The sequence below is a fragment of the Monodelphis domestica genome, chromosome X (genome assembly GCF_027887165.1).
Source record: "Monodelphis domestica isolate mMonDom1 chromosome X, mMonDom1.pri, whole genome shotgun sequence".
Classification (NCBI taxonomy): domain Eukaryota; kingdom Metazoa; phylum Chordata; class Mammalia; order Didelphimorphia; family Didelphidae; genus Monodelphis; species Monodelphis domestica.
Window position 1 is genome coordinate 42,623,974 of NC_077235.1, and position 24,238 is coordinate 42,648,211.

A 24,238-nucleotide genomic window follows, 5' to 3' on the forward strand; every position below is an offset into this window, starting at 1 on the left:
ACGTACGTCTTAGAGAAAGAGAAATTCTATAAACTGAGGTAAAATATGCAATTGTGATCATCAGAGCTAGCATTTATATAAGGGGTGAAGAGAATTTGTCAAAGCTCAATTTGAGTCTTCTCCCTTCACCCCAACCCAGGCAGTTCCTTATCAGACTATCAACTAGAATGTTACAATTATTCCAATTATTGGAATGACTATGGTTATTTAGTTTGATAATTTATAAATGATGTCCGAGGTACAGTAGATTATAGTACAAGTTTCTTAGGCAATATTCCTACAATTTGAAGAACTTTTTATACAAAGTATAATGCCTATTAACTAAAAGTTTTGAAATTATCACCTAATTTAAGACAGGGTGATATGATTAAGTGAATATCAGTCAATTAAAATCTTACACAGGAAATGATTTTCAGACTCAAGAAAACTGATCTACACAATAACTACAACACTATAAATAGAAAATAAAACAAGAAAATAATAAATGACAATGAATATTGCCAGAACATTGCACACAGGAATAGCACGACTGTGGGATGATCAACTGTAAATAACTTAGCTAGTCTCAGACAACCCAAGACGATTCCAAAAAACAGAGGATGAAAAATACTATCTACCTCCAGTGAAAAAAACTGATGGTATATGAATATCCACTGAAATATCCTTTCTTTGATCTGGTTTTCATTTGTCACGTGGCAAATACAGAAATATTTTGCATGACTACACTTGTATGATTTATATCAAATTGCTCCCCTTCTAACAGCTGGGGGAGGTGAGGAAGAGTGGTAGTGAATATCAAATTTCATTTTTTTAAAAATGAATGTTGATTTTTTATATGTAATTGAGAAAAAAATAAAATGAAAATTTCTCACTTCAGAAAAAAGAAAATGAATGTTGCTAAATTACAAAGAAAAAGGTTGTTCTCAAAGAAGAAATATGAGAAGTCAGCTCCCCTCACTGTTTTGCAGATGTAGAGAATCCAAAGGTGTGAAATTCTGCCTATAATGTCAGAATTTTTCAAGGCAAAAATTTAGTTTTACTCATTTTTTGCTCTTCTTTTTTCTCTTTTAATTCTATGTTTTAAGGTAAGGCATTCTAGAAGGGAGGAAGAGAAGAAATACAGGAGGAAATTTAGGTAATATAAAAACAAAAGAAATTAATAAAAATGTATTTTTAAAATGACTTGCTAACAAATATTTTAGTATGGTTCGGTAGTTGAGCACTTGATTAGCAAGACATGTCTACTGTTGTTGTTCAGTCATTTCAATGGTGTCTGACTCATCTTGACCCTATTTGGTATTTTCTTGGCAAAGATGCCAGAATGGCTTGTCATTTCCTTCTTGAGCTCATTTTACAGATGAGGAAAGTGAGGCAAAAAGATTGAGTGACTTGCCCAGGGTCACACAGCTAGCAAGAGGTTGAAGCCAGATCTTCCTGACTCCAGGCCAAATACTCTATGTAACCCATATGCCCACATATGATGTGCTTCTACTTCCATGTTTTCAGGAGATTACATAGTACTATTTAAAGTCAAAAGACTAGCTTTCTGGTCCCACCTTCATGACTAATTAATCCTTTGATAAGCCACTTAACTTCACTGACCTCCTGTTTCATCACCTACAAAAGGAGGAAATCAATCCAGGATATACCTCCCATGGTTACTTGATGTTCAGTTATTATGAGAAAGAATATTTAAAAGCATTTTGTAGCCTCTGAAGTGTTATGCAGCTATCAGAGTACTATATTATTTATTAGAAGAAGGTAAAATGAATGTAGTTACTCATACGATATACAATGAAATTTCAACTGACCATTTTTAATTCGTTCCCTGCAAAACCTTGTAACCGAATGTTAGAGAGAACATTCAAGCCTATTTCAGTCAGGAAAAGAAAAGTCAAACAGTGATGCATGAAATGGAAGTCACAGGTGGCAGCTGAGGATTGTAAGCACTGCTTCACTTGCTTCACATCAAGTTCAGTCTTCAAAATACATGTTAGGAATAGCTACAGCTCTTGAAGCTTACAGATTCGACTGAAACTAATTGAAATAATTGAATTTAATCACATCTTTCTGTACATATATAAAATATCCAGTAGAGAAAGAGATCGAAAAAGAAAGTCCATTGAAAATTACTGCGGAGTATGTAAAACATGTGGCAATCAACTAAATAAACCACACAAAGGAAGTACATGGCTAAAATAAAAAAACATACTTTAAAGAAATAAGAGAAAAATTAAATGATTAGGGAATCATTAATTACTAATAGTAAAAAAATATTAAAATGCCAATATACCCAAACTAATAAACAGATTCAGTGTCATACCATCGAAACTACCAAAAGGTTACTTTCTATAAGAAACTATATAATAACAGATTCCATCTGGATAAACAAAAAGTAAATAATCTCAAGAGATTTTTTTAATGGAAAGAAGTCCTGGTATACCACATCTTAAATAATACTACAGAGCAAAAATGATCAAAACTATTTGGTACTGATTTAAAAATAGAAAAGTTCATCAATACAACTGCTTAGACACAAGAGATATAAAAGTGAAATGTGCCAGTGTGGAATCAAAGTTTTTTTTTAATATTTTGCAAAGTATATATGCTGTATTGACCACAAATTCTGCTTTCACAATTCTTATTTCTCTTTTTAAAATATGTAATAACATTTGGCTATGGTCCTGTGCTCCTAAAAATCCACAGAGTTCTCCTGCCTCATAGGATATTGATTTTTCTTTGCCTTGTAATATTTGAAGATAGATGTATAGATTTTAACATTAATATCCAATACTCCAAGTATTATACTTCAAAAAAATTTTTATAATGTGTTGAAGCAAAAAAGAGGAAAATAAAAGGCTACAGAAACAGAGAGAGCTCACCCAGCCTCACAGGGAAAAAAGAGAACGAGGGGGAGGAGTCACCAAAACTTATATACAAATGTGAACATGCAATGTGTGGTAGAGAAGGGAAAGGGATACTGGGGGATGAAAAAGAATTCTCGGAGATGGAGTTCAAAGGTACAAGATTTTTACTAATTATACAGATGCCTAGACAAATCTAGTCACTGCTATAATTAATATTTTCCCTTTTGATTTATTTGCTTATGCTTCAAGTCATTTAGTTTTCTTCCTCTTGAAATATTTAGTAATTTAGGTCCCACCACCCACATCCTTATATTTCCTAATGCTCATTTTCTGACTCCTTCCCATTTAATGGTTGGTTCCAGTGGGGCTCGATATTAAAACCATATCACCCTCCCAACATACTAAAAAACAAATAGTTTGATGGTTTCAGTCTCTATCCTAACTTACTTATGGGGTGACAGAAATGGTTTCAGCTTGATGCTAGGCTATTTGCCACAGGCTTAGTAGAGGAAACAAATTGCTATATGTGTGTGTGTTCTGGCCCAATTTTCTCTCATCCTAAGTCTTTTGGTTGACTAATATTACAGCACAGAGCATGTCTTTGTAGCTATCCGGGTTAGTACAACCTTCTGTGTTTTGGTTTTCCATGGAAATGGGAGGAAGTAGAGTTGAGTTTTGATGCAAGCTATTAGTAGGCTTGAACAGCCATGTTGCAAGGGTAAATAGTAAATACAGGGTGTTTTTAGGATTTCATCTTTTCTTCAGTTAGTTCATTGAATTATTACATTTCTAGAGATTCTGTGGTATCTTAGTCTGGGTACAAAGACTTTCAGCACTGTAAATAAAAAGTAACCTTAACCTCTTGCTGAACGTTGAACTTCCCAAGATAAATACAGAACACCTTCCTTGTAAAAGAGGCAAACTTCCCTTTGAATATAAGCCTTCTGGTTCCTGTTGTGCCTGTCCCTTGAAGGATGAGAAAAAGGAATTTCTTTCTCCTGCCACACGGGTTCAATTTGCATCCTCACAGACCTCAGGTTCACAAACCAGTATTTACCCTGTAGTTCTCATGGTCTCTCCCCCTACATTGCCCCATATACAATCTGTTACTAAAGACTATAAATTTCATCTTTTTATCAGTCCTCAAATACAACCCCTTCTTTCTCCTCTTACATTGCCACCACTCTGGTAGAGGCCCTCATTAGTTCACACGTGGGCTATAGACCTTTTAGAAGGTCTTGGCTGACTCCAGTCTCTCCTACTCCAATCCAACTTCATTTCAATCACTAAAGTGATTTTCCTAAAGCACAGGCCAAACCATATTCATCTCTCCACACCAAAAAAATTTTAGGGGCTCCCTATTGCCTGAAGGATGTAAAAAATAGACTCGAATACAGGACTACAATCCCCACGAGCCTTTGCTCCGCTTCCCCAGAATGCCTTGTAATCTCACCTGGGCCGAGATCGAGAAGGTATTTAAGCTGATTCAAAGGCTTTTGAGGCCCTGCGCTGTCTCTCTTGGCTCTTTTTGGACTTCTGTTTTGGAGCAGGCGGTCTCTTGCATGATGTGAGGTTATTTTGTCTAGGTCTCTGGCCTAGGCACATGTTTCTTACTTGTATATTCTTTAATCTTTAACCTTTAATAAACCTCTAAAAAAGATAATACTCCTTGCAGAGAGAAACTAATTTCTACCTGCCTCAGTCTCCCCATCTCCCCTAAATTTTAATCTTTACAGTTTGGTGACCTAATGGGAAAAAAAAAACAACTCAATCTCCTGAATTCTTTTCTGATCTTTAGTTCAACTTTTAATAGCTAGTACCTAGAAAAAAAAATTTTTTTTGAGCCATATCTCTCTGGCCAAGGTTTTCTACCCTAGCAAAGCTGCTACAGGCTCCGGACCTGCTGCCCACCCCACCTAGCTCGGCCCCACCGCTTCCTGCCTGCAGCCTGTGGCCCTGATCATCCTCACCTGGTACCTGGTCCCGGCCTTGCCCATCCCCGAAGCCGCTCCTGCTCCTGGCCTCTCACCAGCCGGCTGCCTGCCTATTTCTGCGCCCCAGACCCTCGAGCACAACCCCAGTTGGCTCATCACCCAGATCCTTGGAGCAGATCGCTCAGGACTCATTGCGACCAGCTGGTAACAGTATTGGCCACGTGGGCGGAGGGGAGAGAGGAGAGGGAAAGGAGAACGGGCAATTTTCCCTTAGGCTAAGCCTCCACGTGGCTGGGGGTATTGGCCACAGGGGGATCAGAGAGGGGAAAGAGAGAAAAGACTAGAGAGAAGAAACAGACTTTTCAAACAGAAACCTAAAAAGCAATGGGTTTAAAAGGATTTTTGACTGTTCTGGCAATTTCATTGATTTTACCTGCCTGTCTGGAAGCAGACTCAGCCCAAAGATTCAACTTTAACTTTGGGGAGGAAAATGGGTGACCCAGCGAACTGGAAGCCAGGCCCAGAGACAGGAGGTCTCTAGCTAAAATCTGGCCTCCGATGCTTCCCAGCTATGGGGCCCTGGACGGATCCCTTGAACCCCATAGCCTAGCCTTTACTACTCTACCTTTGGACAATAGACATTTAAATGGATAATTAAAAACAAACAAAAAAAAAAAACCAAGGAACTTTGAAGAGACTAAAGGCTATATACTAAGACATTTCAGACTCCAATGGTTTATAAAAAAATCTCTATTCTATTGCATTGTTTTGTTTAACATATAACTTTGTGATTTTAAGTTCATATATTACTGGATTGAATATTATTCTGTGAACTGAAGGTTGATTGAATTTATTTTGAATGTACTGAGTTTTAAAATTTTGTTGTTTTTCCCCTATAACTGTGTTGAACAGATATTATTGTGAATAAGCCCAGATATGAAAAAACAGCTTTTTTCTATTTTGCTGAGGATAGATGGACTTCAGAACTGGTTATAATTGTATTAACAACCTTTGGAATTTTAATGTGCTAAATACCTCAAATGATTTGATTTTAAGGGTTTTTTACATATGATTTTTGGAATTTTTTTTAACAATCTGGTTATTTTTGCCTGCCTCTACCATGAGGTAAGGCCCATTAGCTGAAGTGAAATACATTTTATAAACCCCCAACCTTCCCACATGTGAATGGAAGTTGGGCAGTTAATCTCAGGGCATTTGTATCCCTATAAGCCTCCAAGAAAAAGGAGCACTCCTTTATTTATGCTCTTTAGCTCACTATTTTACTTCTACCAGAATGATATATAGATTTCTTGATTATGTTCTAAACCCAAGATGAGTTTTACTTTGTTTTAAAAATATGTTTAAATACCAAGGTTGAAGGATTGCTATGTTTGTAAAAATTGTGACAAATGTCCATCAATTCATAGGTTTTAAAAATGTCATACAGCAACTTATGTGAAATATGAAAGTGTGTTTGTTTGCTATTGTAATTAATTGGGCTATTGAGAATTTTGGGGATTTTGATTTCTACATATTTGTACTACTGTATTTTTAAAGATGAAAAAATTGTTAACCTTGTTCAATTCATTTGCCTTCTACTCACAGTGATCATGGCCAGATACAAAGAGGAAATGGATCTCATTTTTTGGTGAGAAAGCCTTGTATTTTATATTTTCTTAACTGACAGAGTGTCAATGGTTATAAGCTATATTTTTGAAATTTTTAAAGCTCTTTTCTTTTTATATTTTTCTTGCATGTGCAATATACTTTTTCAGTTTTTTTTATTATTTTTTCTCTCCTTTTTATATTTGAAGCACATGTCACCAGCATTAAGATTTTCTTTAACCTTTTGATTTTTAAGTTTAAGATACATTTGCTAATACATGCCCTAAAAGGCTTGTGACTATAAAAATGATGCCACTATTTAAATAAATTATGGGACTTTGCTTAATGATTCTGTCTGATTCCAGGACAAGAGATATACACAAGAGCCATTTCATAGGGCCAAAGAAAGGCCAATCTAGGATGGATTGATGCACTTCTAGGCCAATACAAAGGTCTTGAACCTAGTGTGAAGACTCGAGGTTACTATGTTTAACATGTGTTAAGACATAGGCTTTCCTTGTATCCACGCTCACTCTGAAGATACTCACAGATGAGTATCCCCAAAACCTTGGCTCCTATAATCTGGTCCCCTTTTCTGCCTCTTATAGTGTGGTACCTTTCTGTAGTCCTGGCACTGACTGGGTAAATGCATCATTACTTAGATCATTTTGATTGGGCCCTGATTGAAGGACCTGTTACAGATTTATTTTTCTTCTACTTGGAATTTTTACACATAAGACTTTGATAGTCTATATTTTCATCCAGAAATTTTTCTTTTCTTTTGGATTTTCTGATGTCTTTTTAATATCTCTTGCCAATTGATTCATATACCTCATACCTCAGCCATGCATTCCTAACTGATTCTGAATCTTTCAATCACCCACAACACGGGGGAATGTAAAAAAAAAATCATTATTTAAATTGCAAAGTTTAAATTCCTTTTGAGAAGAATTTTAGGTAAAGAAGATGCTACCTCTCTGAATCCAGAACTGAACTGTTGGAGAAGCCACCATGAAGAAGCCTCCAGACCACAAGTTGCACAAAATTGAACTTTGGGTGTGGTTGATTGAACATTTATTTGTATGTATACTTTTATGCCAAAGGGGACTGCCCCCTAACTGCTTTTTGTCAATGTGTTCAGCAATTATTGGTTTTATTCTTTTTTCTCTTATCCTCACACTATTGTAATCTTTTAAGTTTATTATGTTTTTATGATCCTTTTGGGGAAAAATTAATTTTTCCAAAAAAATTGGGGGAATGTAAAAAATAGACTCGAATACAGGACTACAATCCCCACGAGCCTTTGCTCCGCTTCCCCAGAATGCCTTGTAATCTCACCTGGGCCGAGATCGAGAAGGTATTTAAGCTGATTCAAAGGCTTTTGAGGCCCTGCGCTGTCTCTCTTGGCTCTTTTTGGACTTCTGTTTTGGAGCAGGCGGTCTCTTGCATGATGTGAGGTTATTTTGTCTAGGCCTCTGGCCTAGGCACATATTTCTTACTTGTATATTCTTTAATCTTTAACCTTTAATAAACCTCTAAAAAATATAATACTCCTTGCAGAGTGAAACTAATTTCTACCTGCCTCAGTCTCCCCATCTCCCCTAAATTTTAATCTTTACAAGGATCAAATACAAAATCCTGGGTGATGTTTAAAGCTTTTTAAAAACTAGCCCAGTCCTATCTTTCTAGTCATCTTATACCTTTATCCCCAACATGTTCTATTCCATTGAGTAATATTGGCCTTCTTTCTGTTTCTTGTCTAGTCTATCTCTTGCCTCTAGATATTTTTCCTTGGCTTTGTATGATTCCTTTCGAATCTCTGCCTACTGGCTTACATGGCTTCCTTTAAGCCTCAATTAAACTTCTATTTTCTAGAAATATTTAAAGATATATCTTAATTCTAGTATAGTTCATTTGTTATCCTTCTTGTACACAGCATACTTTCTATGTTTGTTAGTTGTCTTCTTTATTAAATTATGAACTCCTTGAGGCTAGTGACTTAGCCCAGAGATAAAACATAATGATAAATGTTTGATGGATTGATTTTTGCACATAATTCTTATTTCAGAGAAGTCTGAGAAGTCATAAGGATGGGGGAAAATGTCTAGGTATCCAACCTTGTTGATAATGCCCAAAAGACACAAAAGTAGCTGAAAAGTTTCTAACAGATCTAAGGATAGCAAATACTAGAATAAGAAATCCCTAAATGACAAACACTATTTGAAGAATTGGAAAGCATTCCAGGAGAAATTAAAATTTAAGCGAACTTCTGATACACTATACCACAATAAACTCCAAATTGATATGTAATCTAGATACAAAATGTTTTTCATAAACAAATTAGAGGAGAACAAAAAGATATCTTTCACAACAAAGGTTAGAAAAGAGTTCTTTAAAAATAGAAATGACAAAAAGATAAAATGGACAATTTTGATTATATAAAATTGGATAGTTTTTGCATAAAGAGAATCAAATGAATTGAAAAGAAACTAAACTAGAAAAATAATGTTGAAAGCAAATTTCTCGGATAAAGGTCTGATATACAAGTTATATAGAAAATTGTTACATGTATATAAGAACACAATTATTCCTCAAAAAACTAATGGTCAAAGGATATTAATAGGCAATTGCCAAAGTAAGAAATATAAGGTATTAACTATCACATAAAAGTGTACCACAATAAAATATATGCAAATTAAAACAACTCTGAGCTTTTATCTCACATCTCTGCGCTAACAAAAGTGACAAAAAGGAGAACCACAATTGCTGAAATAGCTATAGAAAGATAAGCTGACTAATGTACTGATGGTAGAGTTGTGAATTGTACCAACCATATGAGAAAGCAATTGAAAAATTAAACTTTAAATAGTTCCTAATCTTTGCAAACATTGTGACCCAGAAAAACCACTATTAGATATATACCTCAGAGGTAAATGAGAGAGGAAAGAAACCCAAATGAATAAAATTATGTATAGTAATAACTTTTATAGGAGAAAAACAGAAACAAATGTATCCATCAAAGGATTAATCAGTGAATACATTATCCTATCTGGATATACTGGAAAGTCATCATACCTTATAAAAAGAGGAAAGAGATAGATTTAGGAAAAACTGGTCAAAGTTATTTGAATACATATAAGGAGTTAAATGAGGAAAATGCAGAAAACAATTTAAACAATATTAAAAACTTGGAGAGAATTAAGAACTACAATCTTTGCAATTACAAATAATGACACTAAAAAAATAATAATAAAGTATGTTCACACCTTCTTTGTAGGTATTTGGAGATATATATTTTTCAGAGAGACAATGTATAAAATTATTTTTTCTAGTATAATTATTTTTATAAGGAAGAGCTTTCATTTTGGGGTGGGAGAAAACAAAGTAAAGAGTATAAATGAAAAAGTAATTAAATGGAGAGAAAAGAAAAGGAAGAAATTCAGAAGTGGATCCATATAAGCTGACTTTTATTGGTACTATCTAGTTAAATATTATGGATTAGGAAATAGATCTGTCACTTTATCTGTATAATGAATTTCGATCTCAAGAAACTCCTTCTACCAAAGTAGGATGACAACTACTTGGCAATTTATTATCTTAATTTTTTTCCTGAAATCACTGAGATATTAAGTAGCTTGTTCAAAGTTGTATACCTAGGATCCAAGATGGCAAATCAGAGGCAGTCCCCCAGCTGAACTCTCTTAATAGTCCCCTTAAAAAACTTCAAAATAACGCAGCAAATCAAATTTCGGAGTGGCAGACAAAACAAAAGGGCAGACTGTACATTTTTATATCCTAAGAAAACAAAGGACATCTGAAGAAGAAGTTTGTGACCAGTACACTGGCTAGGAGACCAGTGTCCACACTTTTCCCAGGATCACATCACCTGGGAAGCACCATAGAAGGATATGGTAAATATCTCATAGGAAAAATGAACTCCCTGAAAGCCATAATGAAAGAAAGAATCTAGACAACATGCATCAAGAAATTATCAAGGAAAATTGCCTCCATGGATCCATAAGAGAAAACAGAAATTAAAAAAGGAATTGAAACAAATTATCTCCTTAACAAGATGCCAAAATTAAAACCCCGAGGAATATCACATTAAAATTCCAGAGCTCTTAGGTCAAAGAGAAAATATTTCACATAACCAGATAGAAATAATTAAAATATCATGGTGCCACAGTTAGGATCACACAAGATTCACCAACTTCCACAATAAAAGATCTGAGGGCTTAGAATATGCTCTTCTAGAAGTAAAAAGAGCTAGAATCACAACCAAGAATAACCAACCCAGTAAAACTGATTAAAATCCTTCCGAGGAAAAAACTGAAACATTCCTGAAGAAAACACCAGAGTTGAATAAAAAAATTGACATTCAAACACAAGACTCAAGAGAAACACAAACGTTAAACAAGAGTCTCAATAATGTTAAACTGTTTACATTTTTACATATGAATAAGATACATATAATTCCTGAGAACTTTAACATTATTAGGGCTTTTAAAGAAGAGCTTGCATAGAGAAATGCCATGAATGTAATTCAATTATGTTGGGATGATGGTAAAAAAAAAATTAAGGGATAAGAAAGAGTTGAGCCTGGAGAAAAGAGAAGGGAGAAGTAGAGTGGGGAAAGTTTTTCTTATATGAAAGAAGCACACAAGGAAGGCATTTACAGTGTTAGGGGAAAAAAGTGGGGTAGGCAATCCTTGGACAGCATTCTCATTGGAATGCGAAGAACACACACATACACACTTTGTGATATAAAAATGTAAATTACCGAATAGACTAATAGGAAAGTGATAACTGAAGGGGAGTGATAATGTTGATAAAAAGGAGGACAGAATTAGGAAGATGATGTTCAGAAGGAAGGATAGGATAAAAAGAGAGAGGAAGAGGAAGAAGCAGAAGAAAATGGGATGGTGGGAAATACATAGTAATCATAATAACACCAGATGTTCATGGAATGAGATTACTCATAAAATGGAAGCAGAGAGCAGACTGGATTAGAAACCAGAACTTAAAAATATATTGTTTATAAGCCATATATTTCAAATAGAAAGCCACAAATAGAATTAAAATAAAACACTGGAACAGAATTGAATATGCTTCAGTTCAAGGTAAAAAGGTGCAAAAGCTAAAATAGAACTAAATGCAGAGAAACTACATTTTGATATCATATGTATATATAAACTTATGAAGATATATATTCATGTACCATAGAAATGAAGTAATACCAAAAGTGTTTACAGAAAGTATTTCTGATAAAGATTTCACTCCTCAAATATACAGGAAAATGAATTAAATTTATAAAAATAAGAGCCATTCTTTAACTGATAAATAGCCAAGAATATAAACAGGAAGTATCCAGAAGAAGAAATCAAAATGATTTATAGTCATACAAAAATGCTCTAAATCACTCTTGATTAGAGAAAGGCAAATCGAAATAACTCTGAGGTGCCACCTCACATGTATTAGAAATGACAAATGCTGAGCGGAATAAGGAAAAATTGGTATACTAATGAATTGCTGGTGGAGTAGTAAAATTGTCCAACCAATCTGGTGAACTGTTTGGAACTAGGCCCACAGGGCTATCAAGCTGTGTACACTCTCTGACCTAGAAATGTCACTATTAGGCCTATATTTTACAACATCAAAGAAAAACAGGGAGGACCTATATTTACAAAAATATTTTAATGCATCTCTGACAAAGGTTTAATTACTCAAATTTATAAAGAACTAAATCAATTGTACAAAAAATCAAGCCATTCTCCAATTGACAAATGGGCAAAGGACATGAACAGGCAGTTCTCAGCCAAAGAAATCAAAACTATTAATAAGCACATGAAAAAGTGCTCTACATCTCTTATAATCAGAGAGATGCAAATCAAAACAACTCTGAGGTATCACCTCACACCTAGCAGATTGGCTAACATGACAGCTATGCAAAGTAATGAATGCTGGAGGGGATGTGGCAAAGTGGGGACATTAATTCATTGCTGGTGGAGTTGTGAATTGATCCAACCATTCTGGAGGGCAATTTGGAACTATGTCCAAAGGGCGATAAAAGATTGTTTGCCCTTTGATCCAGCCATAGCACTGCTGGGCTTGTACCCCAAAGAGATAATGGACAAAAAGATTTGTACAAGAATATTCATAGCTGCGCTCTTTGTGGTGGCCAAAAATTGGAAAATGAGGGGATGCCCATCAATTGGGGAATGGCTGAACAAATTGTGGTATATGTTGGTGATAGAATACTATTGTGCTCAAAGGAATAATAAAGTGGAGGAATTCCATGGAGACTGGAACAACCTCCAGGAAGTGATGCAGAGCGAAAGGAGCAGAACCAGGAAAACATTATACACAGAGACTGATACATTGTGGTACAATCGAAGGTGATGGACTTCTCCATTAGTATCAATGCAATTTCCCTGAACAATCTGCAGGGATCTAAAAAAAAATATAATACTACCCACAAGCAGAGGATAAACTGTGGGAGTAAAAACACCAATGAAAAACAACTGCTTGACTACAGGGTTGGAGGAGATAAGACTGAGGAGAGACTCTAAATGAACACCATAATGCAAATTCCAACAACAGGGAAATGGGTTTGAATCAAGAACACATGTGATAACCAGTGGAATCATGCTATGGGAGAGGGAACGGGGGGGGGGGGGGGGGGAGGAAAATAAAATGATCTTTGTTTGCAATGAATAATGTATGAAAACGACCAAATAAAATAATGTTTAAAAAAATAATTAGGCTACACTTTTTGAAAAATCAATTATATTTTTTTCAATCTCAGTAACTCCTAGGATATAAACTCCTCCTATTGATGCATAAATAGCTACTTGCCAGTCTTTGAATATACTTACATACATATATACAAATTTATATATAATATACATATATATATATACACATATAGATCATGGGAACATAGATTTAAAGATCAAATGTATTTTATTGTCATTTAGTCCAGCCCTTTCATTTTACTGCTGAAGAAAATGAGACCCGGAGGCATTAAATGATTTGAATGAGTAGGGATTTGAATTCAAGTCCTTTGACCCCAAATTCAGCATTTTGTATACCATATCACACAAGTTACAGTGAAACTAAGTTGTAAAATAAAAGAATATTTTAAGAGATGGAGATATGCTGTCACATAACATCAATGATTCACCTAAAGACAAGAAAAAAATAAATATGAGAGAAAACCCTATTTAACAAACTAAAATACACCTTTTATTCCCTGTTAAATCTTCAATATAAAAAGAGTTGGATAGTGGATGGAGGGTTGGCGCTGAATCACAAAGATATGGGAAGTAGTATTATTTCAAAAGCATATGATACTCACTGCATGGTAATGGAAAAGCCATTTAACCTCTTGGTCAATGCTAAGACTATTTAAATCCATGAATAGTTGTTGATAAGAACTGAATTGAAATTATCAACATCTGGAGTGCCCAAAATGGATAAAATTGCACTTCTAGATCAGTTTTTAAAAAGTAATACTTCTGAGAAAGTACATTGGCATAAATGACACTATTTTCAATCTTTTACTTTACCTTTTTAAAAATTTATTTAAAAAAATTTTTTTAATTAGATGATTTAGAATAATTTTCCATGGTTCCAAGACTCATGGTCCTTCCCTCTCTCCCTCCACCCACCTCCCTCCCATATATGATGCACAATTCCACTGGGTTTAACATGTCCCATCAATCAAGACCCATTTTCATATTAGTATTTGCACTAGCATGATCTCGTTGGAGTTCTTTTTCCCAGTCATAACCCCACCAACCTCTGTGATCAAGCAGTTGTTTTTCTTCTGAATTTCTTTTCCCACAGTTCTTCCTCTGGATTTAGATAGCGTTGTTTCTCATAAGTCCCTTCAAGTAGTTCTTTACCTGTATTGTATCTTTTGACATATGACTTTGAAATGAAAACCAATGCTGGTGTATATCCCAGGGAAAACTCCCAAGTGTCACAATACCATTCAGAAATAGCCTAACTCAGACTAGGCTTATAGTTGCCTTCTATTGTCAGGTCAAGAATTTGTAATGAAAAAAACAAATGCAAATCAGAGTGACTGATTTAAAAGAGTCAAGTATATTCTAGTGAGCTTTAGAAGATAACAATTTGCTTAATAGAAACAGAAAGAATAATTAGTGGAACTGAAGGTTGGTCAGGATTCCAGTGTATCAACAGTCAGTTGTCTGTCACATCTCAAACTCGAGCCTATTCTAGTCCAATTAGCTATTTTGAACTCTTTCTGTATCTTTTTTCTCACTTTGACAACGCTTACTTATATTTCCCAGAAAGTTTACTTGTAACACATCCTCTCTATTTCTCCAAACCTTTACTACAGAAAAATCTCAAAGAGCAATAATATGGCATTAGTCATCATTGGAGAAAAATAAAAATAAAGGCTTCTGGGTTTTGGGTTTTGCTACTTTGTCCATAAGCCCAGTTAAATGTTTACCGATTAAATTGCACTTTGTACGACACGTAGGTATAGATTACATTCTTAGTTTTGTCAAAGAGCAATTCATTCTCCTATGTAGAAAATGTTCTGCAATCCAACCCAACATGTTTGTAGAGACAGAATTTCTTACTGTGTCCTGGCCTGTGTTTATCTCTGTCAAAGAAAAAAATAAATTTGGGATGATTAGAGATGGTGTCAGCCTCTTAAAGCTCTCCCTTCCTGAATATGTATTCCAAACACATCGTCTATGCAGCTGTGAATGCTGTCAGAAACAGACAAGGGAATTGGAACAGTGAAACATTTAGCATCTTAACAAGTAAAAGGAAACTTTTTATTGGGACCATGCTGCTGTTGCTAGCTGCAGCTGTTACTACCACTGCTAATGGTTAGAGGAATTAAAATTGTTCTGACTCTGTAGGCAGTATACATTGACTACTTTTTTTACCCTAACTCTAACCTCAGTAAACTAAGGTACAGGAAATTATATAAATATGCATCCCAGGACACAAGAAAATCTGCTAAAAGACCTGATGGATCTATGTTAAACACATTTTGAACAGGTCAGAAATTAAAGGAAGGATCACAGAATTAGAGGTGGACGGAACCTTAGAGGTCATCTGGTCAAATCTATTTATTTGAAAGATAAGGAAACTGAGGCCCAGAAAGCTTAAAGTATCTTACAAAGTGGTAATAACTGGCAGAACAAGGATTTACAATCAAACGTTTTGACAGTAAATCCTGATGTTTCAGAAAGGGGAAGAATACAAGGAATTACCATTACTTGATGCCATCTGCCTGCTAATTTGGGGTTATTACTTTTACTTTTCTTTGGAATCTGAAATCTACTTCAACTACGTAGAAATAATCTGTAGCCCACTGGGCAAAGAGAGGCATTTCTTTAACTCGCCTAAGCTTTGTGTCAATCCTTTATTATTTCCTAGAATCATTCAGGTTAATTCTTACTGGGGCTCAGAGAAACAATTCCAAATCTCTGGTGTCACTACCCTATGTACCACAATACTGAATGCACCATTCCAATCAGTTGTGTTCTATCTCTAAATGAATGTTGCATAAAATACTTTTAACTTCTGTATAATTATTATTTCATGGCAATATAGTATCTGAAATCTCCATCTTTTAAAATTCATTTCTCTCCTCAGGCTTATGAATTGGATAAGCTTTCACAATTAGCTAAAATAAAATCTCATTTCATTTTTCATATCATCTCCAATCACAGCCAATTTTAGCTCCCACCACTGGAAAAAAATGTGAAGTACATAATTTCTCTCCAAGTCTAATTTTTACACTCACATAACAGGAAAATTATAAGCCTGTTATAGTATCCTATTCTCATCTTCCCTCAAAATTGGGTTGAAATTCCATATTTCTGTGGAATAAAGGAGTCATTTTAAAAGAGTGTTTAAGAAACTGTCATTTTTCTAAAAGATGACAGTCAAAGTTCAATAACATAAGTTACCACAAGTATACTCAACTGAATGGTTAACTATTCTGTAACGATCCAAGTGCTAACTAAAATGTTCTCACCTTATAATTCTAACACAATAAGATCAAATTATTTAAACAGTACAGTGAAATCTCTTGGTCACTTTCAAGAAATCACTAAGGGGGAAGCTAAGTGGCTCAGTGGATTGAGAATCAGGGCCAGAGATGTGAAGTCTTGGGTTCAAATCTGACCTCAGACACTTCCTACCTCTGTGACCCTGGGCAAGTCACTTAACCCCCATTACCTAGCCATTACCATTTTTCTGCCTTGGAATGAATACATAGTATTGATTCCAAGATAGAAGGTGAGGGTTCATTAAAAAATCACTTAAAAATCTTAGAATAATGTGAGGAAGTTTCGGGCAAGAATATTAGGCACTATCTTATGAATTTCTGGACGATAGGTTGCTTATTGGTAGGTTTCAGTTAAATTATCATGACTAAAATTTTCTTTCTTAGACTCTTCCCCAATCACCCAAGGGTGGGACAGGAGAGAGGCATTTTATATATTTCATTGGACAATACATCTAGAACTGGAAAGGATATGAGATAGACCTCTGTTTCCTCATCTACAAGACTAAGGTGGTTATGTGGCTTGCACACAATCATAAAGAGATTAAATGCAAGACACTGAATATGAGCATAGGTCCTCTGACTCTACAGTCAGTGTTCTTTCCACTGGGCTATGCTGCTTCTCAGTCAATTACCACAATCTATTTCCTATAAGAGTCATTCATGAATATGTACCACATTAGATGGTTTCTTAAGAGCAGAAATTATATCCTAATTTTTTATATATCATTCTAGTTATGGATATCAGAAAAGTATTTAGGACAAAGTGGTATCTTGTACCTCTGTTTCATCAAATAGATGAGTTAGGGTATACAGAGAGAGTATAAAAAGCTTAATGGACAATAAATCCAGAAAAAGGACCAAAAGGCATGAGTGAAAAAAATTTACAATTTTGATTCAAGAAATGGAACTTTTGCAAAAATAAAATCAATGTAAGATAAGAAGGTGAGCTGATTGGGGAGAAAATCTCTTTAATATACATTTTTATGAGGATGTAATATGTAAATCATATGAGAAAGGAACATATATTTCAAAGCAAGAAATTCTCCAAGGGATAAATGGCCTAAGCATACGAAGAAACAATTCTCAAAAGAAGAATTATTCATAACCATACTAAACACTGGTCTAATAATTAGTAATAAAAGAAATTCAAAATAAAAAACCTTTTAGATTTCTCTTTTATACAGAAAATTGTCAAAGATGACAAAATATGGGAATAGTTTATGTCAGAAGAGTTGTAGAAAGACACAATTACTGGGCCTAAACATTCTTCAAAGCAATTTAATGTTGAGTAAAAAAATTTGAATAAATTTTCATTTTCTTTGACCTAGACAATTCAATGTCTAATATATATGCTAAGGATGATAAAGATTATGGTCAAAAAATTGTAAAAAATAAAGTAAATGCCTATAAAATGGGGAATAGCTAAATAAACTGTAGTACAAAAAAAGCAAGAGGATACTGTAACTGTACAATAGGAATGAATATGACAAATACAAAGAATCAAGGGAAGACATGAACAGATACAAAGTGAATTAAGAATAACAACAATATAAACAATGACTATAACAAATAGAAAGAATATCAGCAAAAACAACCAACTACCCATCAAAATGAACACTATATAATTATAATGACTATAAGTTTGGTTTTCAAGAAGAGCTGAGAAAATATATCTCCTTCCATTCTTTGCAGATTTTGGAGGTCTAAGATAAAAGAATAATTGCATATAAAGTCAAACTTAATTCATTTTTAGATGAGTATTGTTGAAATGAATTTTCTGCTTTATTTTAAAATTTTTGTTACAATAAATGAGCTGGGAGCTCATATTTGTTTTACAGCGAAGGTGACATATGAAGCATAACAGAATTAAAAATAAATAAAGGAAATAAATTACTTCAATGTCCATTGGTTTCAATTGTTTTTTTTTTGTTTTCTTTTTTTGCTAAAAGACTTGGTTCAGTTGTGGTAAGTACATCAGTAAAGAAATGTCTAAAGCCAAAAGCATCAACAAAACAAGGTGGAGAAAAATTTGGGGTTTCAATAGACTATATACTAAATTTAAATCAAAAGCATGACATGATGGTAAGAATGACAAAAAGTTGTGATTTGATGGTTTCTAGCACTAAGGAAATTGAAATACCACCATATTCTGCCCTCAATATAAATAGATATCTAGAATACTGTGTTATATTAAGAGCATCAAATTTTAGAAAAAAGGTTGATTATCTGCAGAATATCTACAGAATTGCAACCAGGATCATGACTTGCCATTTGATCATGTGACATGGAAGTATTCATGTCATATGAAGGTACTAGAACTATTTAACCAGGAGAAGAAAACATTTGGGAGGGGGGTGGAATATGGGAACTATTGAAAGGTTATCACACAGAAGATGGTGAGTTCTATTTGGTTCCAAAGAACAGAATTAAGGATAATTGTTAGAAGTTGTGACTAGGGAAATTTTTTGTTTGATATAAAAAAAACACCAAATACACAGAAATAGCACAGATATAATATGGAAGAAAGTACCTTAAAACTGAGGGTTATATTTATAGATCCTCCCACTGGAGGAGATCTTTAAGCAAATGTTAGTTGATTATTGGCCTGGGAATTTGTAGAAGAGATTTCGATTCAGTTTGTAGTTATAATAGATAAACCTTAAGATCTTATTTCTATGGAAATTCTATGCAATTTATTTACTGAATTATTCAGGACAAAAACTAAGTGAAAATTACAATTATTCTACAACCCAAACAATGCCAGGAAGCAGTAAAATTTCTCTACTTTTGTAACTAGACATCACATTATTTTTATTTTGTCCCTGGAAGAAGGTATAGGGAAATTAATTGCATTATGACGTTTAGAAGAAATATCTGCTATAATTTGGTTGGCTAGATTCAATGCTTACCTTCTGTACCTCAAGAAACTATGAATTTATCAATACAAACCACATCCTCTATACCTTAGCAGATAGTGTTCAAGAATTGCTGTAACTACAAATATTCATTCACCAAGGGCCAATCTTCTAGCTATGAGCCTCTCTATACTTAGCTGTGCAGATGTTTGTATGACAGACATCTTATCTTCTATCGCGCCATATTCAGTCTTTCTGCATGGCAAGCCTTGCTATATGTTATTATTCACTAGCACAGTGTTAGAGAATCCAGATCAGCTCTTTCTCCAAATCAGTGGTATAAATTCAAATAGGAATAGACCTTGCAGGGAATATACTGACTTAGAAAACTACAAATTAACAGTATCTAAACTATAACGTATTTTTATTTTGTAAACATTTCCCAATTATATTTTTAGCTGGTTCAACAACACACACATACACACAGTTTGAGGTATGTCTGCTACATGTGCCATATTGAAATATCTGAGGACTACTTCAGTGGAAGGATCTAATCAATCTATTTGAAATGGGCATATTCATGGGTACAAGGGAGTTGATAAGTATATAGGTTCCTTACTGGAAGATTTAAGGTTACAGAAATGCAGATTAATAAACCTCTTTGAGGGTTTTCTCTTTAATTTGAGGGATCTTTAAAAACCAGGAGCTGAGAGAAACTTATTTTCTCCTTAAATTATGGTAGAAATAACCATAATTAGTAAGAAAACAATCCCATAGTAGCCTTTAGGATAATTAAAATTAGAATATGTTAAGACCTAATCCTTCACACCTAGTTCTGAGTATTAAGAACTAATCATTTAGGGCAAATCAGTTAATGAAAAGTTTACCCTGTTAGCTATTTCACATCATATTAATAGACAAAGCTCAAAAACAAAAAACAAAAAACAAAAAACAAAGCAAAGGCATGTGGCCAGGAAATTGTAAGGCGAAGAACAGAAACCACCCAATTCCAAGAGAAGCATTTAAGTAAATTTGAAAAACTGGATATAGTCACGGAGAGATAAATTGGGTATTTAGAGACACCTCAAATTGTTTTCATAATTTTTTCTTTAATTCTTCTTTTTATATTATCTAAAATTAATGAAAATTCATAAAAATATTTTAATCAAAAATGTATTTTCAGAGAAAGGGACTAAATCTCCTTAATCCCTAAATCCTTTTGTGAATAATATCCATAATCTCTTTTGCATCATCCATGCCCCGCCCTTTTACTAAATCCTCCTTAAAGGTATATCTTAAGACTCTTCTGCCTTCTCTCTTGGGAATCTTGTGACTTCTAATAAGTTCAACTATGAAGATAAATCTCAAATCTTTATATATAACTGATTTCTCTCTTGGGCTTCAGTCCTGCATCACTAACTGCTTATTAGACATTTCAAATTGGATGTCTCATAGGCATCTCAAACTTAATATTTACAAAATGGAATTTATCTTCCTCTCTAAACATATCCCCCCAAATTTTCCTTTTTCTGATCAAGGCACCACCTAGATTCAGAATTTGAGTCATCCTTAACTCTTTCATTTCTTCCACCCCTTTATGCCAAATGAGGAGGCAAGACTTGCTCATTCTGCCTCCATATTCTACTTCTTGAATTAATTCAAAACTCTCCACTCACAAAACTGCCACCACACTAGTACAAGTCATCACTTATCATTTGTACTACTTTAATAACTATCTAATTGGAATCTTGGTTTATAGCTTTTCCCTATAACCCACTGTCCATATAGCCTGTGGCTGTTACTCCATACTTCATAAGAACACTTTTCAGCGGTTCCCTACTATTTCAAAAACAAAATACAAATTCCTTATTGAGGTATTAAAAATCCTTCCCAATCTAGCTCCTGCTTCTACTTTTCCAGGTGGAAAATTTGTTTCAGGTGGGCATAAATACTCCAGTTCAACCAAACTATTAACCAAATGGAATATCTCATCTCTTAAATCTAGACCTTTGTGCAAATTATACTCTGTTCCTGGAATTCATCCTCTATTTACCTTCAGCTCTTTCAAACCCTAACTTCTGTCAAAGCTAATGTGCCATTTGTTATGAACTTTCCTAATTCCTCTAGTTATTGGGAACTCTCACTCTTCATATTATCATATGTATTACTTAACTCAAAGCTTCCCTCCATTAGAGGACTTTGAACTCTTTTAGTAAAGGGTCTGTTTCTCATTTTGTCTCTGTATTCTGAATGCCTTGCATTCAGTAGATACTTAATATAATGCTTGCTGATTGAAATGTATTATCTTAAACCAAGAAAATAGACCTGAAGACTTAATAGCATCATACTGTATCCAAATTGGACACTGGATTATCTTTTAAAGGAGCTGTTATAGAATAGGGCCTTTCGCAATCATTATTTTAAACTAGAAGTCTGGTTAAAATAGGGTTAACTCTTAAAGCAATAAATCAATTCTATTCATAAAGTCTACATCCTAAATGGTTTGTTCCCCATCTAACAATTAGTCTCCTAAGTGATTATCTGCCTTTCTTTCATGGTATGATAACGGAATTTCAGATAATTTATAGCAGTAGTGACAACAGTAAATATAATAAATAGCATTTATATAGCACCTAAGTGCCAGACACTGTGCTAAATGCTTGAAAAATATTAGCTCATGTGATCCCTCCAACCGTGAGAGGTAGATATTGTTATTATTCCCATTTTACAAGCTGAGGAAACAGATTACATGACATTACCAATACCTAGTACCTCGGGAGTTACAAAATGCTTTCTATATATATTCTCATCTGAGAGTCACAGTAATGTGAGAATAGTAACTCTAGCTATTATTTTCCCATTTTTCAAATGAGGAAATTGTATCTAAGGAAAATGGGAAACTTAATCAGTTATACAGTGATGAGTATCAGAAGGGAGATTCGAATCTATATCTACATGACCTGAAATTCAGTATATTTTCTTAAATGTTATGATGCCTCACAAACAAGTGCAGGAATGTACATGGATATAAAAGATGGTTCCAATTTATAGGCCATTTTTTTGCAAACCGTTTCTACAAGATTTCTGATTACTAAGATAATATGAAAAGCTCCAGTCAAATCTAGCTATCCTGACAAACAGCCAAGTAAATACTGAAAAGAGCGTGAGGTAAAACAGTGATCAATAATACCAAATGGACATACCAGTAAACTCTTCTATCTAACTGAGGACCACCCAAGAAAATAGTCAAAAACCTATGGAAGTTCTGAATAGGAACACATAAAAGGGCGTGAAAACAGACCAGCCTCCATGAAATGAGGCTTGAAACCAATGGGATCCAAGTTACGGCACGTGAGAACTAAAGCACCTGACCACGCCAGCTCCGGGAGAATAGACCAGACAGTATATACAACGCTAGGGGCCCTCCAGGTGGTGTGATGCCAGTTCTCCTATGATACATTTACTAGGAGACAGGGTCATCTCCCACTGGGTGACAAGAGAAATAAAATGACACGGCACCATAGTAGTCCATTCTATTTTTGAAACACTCTACTCTTAAAAAAAAGCTTTTCTTGGCATCAAGTCTAAACTTGACTTGTGGAGATTGCTAAACCTTAGTCCTATTCTGCATTCTGGGGGAAAACAATAAATAAATCAACCTTATGCCAGGGAATCACAGTAAACATTGCCAGCAGAGTCTATTTCCTACCTATTCTCCATGCTATAAGGCAGACTGACCTACAAGCCACATAGCAGGGAGCAGAGAAAAAGAAACACGTTGTTCTATGCTTAGAATGGCTAGGGTAGGAACTCTCCAAGGCTGCACAAACACTGTCCATAATGCCTTACCTGTTACCTTAACATCAGTTTGCCAAAGAAGGCTATGCAAAGGGGTAGGGAAGAAGTGGGTCATGAACTTCACCAAGCCTGAAGAAGAACAGAATGAAACTCATTTGAGGCTAGTCTTGTTCCCTTCCTCTCTCTCAGGGGCTACTTTAGTTAAGGACCAAAACAAATGAAAATGCTCCAATGTGGAAGGAGGCTGAGTTAGATAAAAAGTCTGTCCCAATGGTTGGAATTGGGTAGAGGGAGGAATGGAACTCATCATAAAATGAGTATAAGCGAGAAAGTTGATGGTATAGCATTATGAGGGGAAATATGGCAATACAAAGAGATAAGGCTGCAACAGCAAAGGTTTCAAGAATAATAATATCAAACTAAAAATTAAGAGCAATGATAGATAAATTTTAAAAATTAGAAAAAAGAATAAGTCCTAAAAGCTTAAAAAGAGTACCAATTTCTCTTAAAACTATGTGTAAATGGGGAAAAATCAAGATGACAGAGTAAAGGCAGAGATTCAGCCGAGTTCTCGCAAATTTCCTTCCAAACGACTTTAAAAGAATACCACAAAATGAATTCTGGAGTGGTAGAGCCAATAAAATGGATGAAGTGAATCATTGAAGTGAATCAATTTTCCATCCCAAGACAACTCCAAAGGTTGAAAGGAAAGTCTGTGTTATTGGGTTGAGAAAGTAGAAGTCAGTCCAACACAGGCCAAGCCCAGCAAGTTACCAGCAGGCCTTGTTGACTGAATTGGCTGTTGTGGATTCTGGAACTCAGTCCAGAGAGAGTAAAGTAGTCAAAAACTAGTCAAAAGGAGATTACAAGGGATCCTTTGGTTACAGGTCTTTGTTGCATTGTTCCAGGTCATAGGCCCAGAGTGAGGGGAACCCTACCACAAGTAGGGACCCTGGTCACAGTTCCAGGGTGGATAAGAGTGTTCATAGTCATGCACAAACAAGAGCACAGGCCAGAAGAGCAGTGACCATACCGCTGCTTAGATCTTACCACCTTGGAAGAACTACAAATCCCCAGAGTTAGTTCTCAAAAGAGCAGCACAAAAAAGACTGAAGT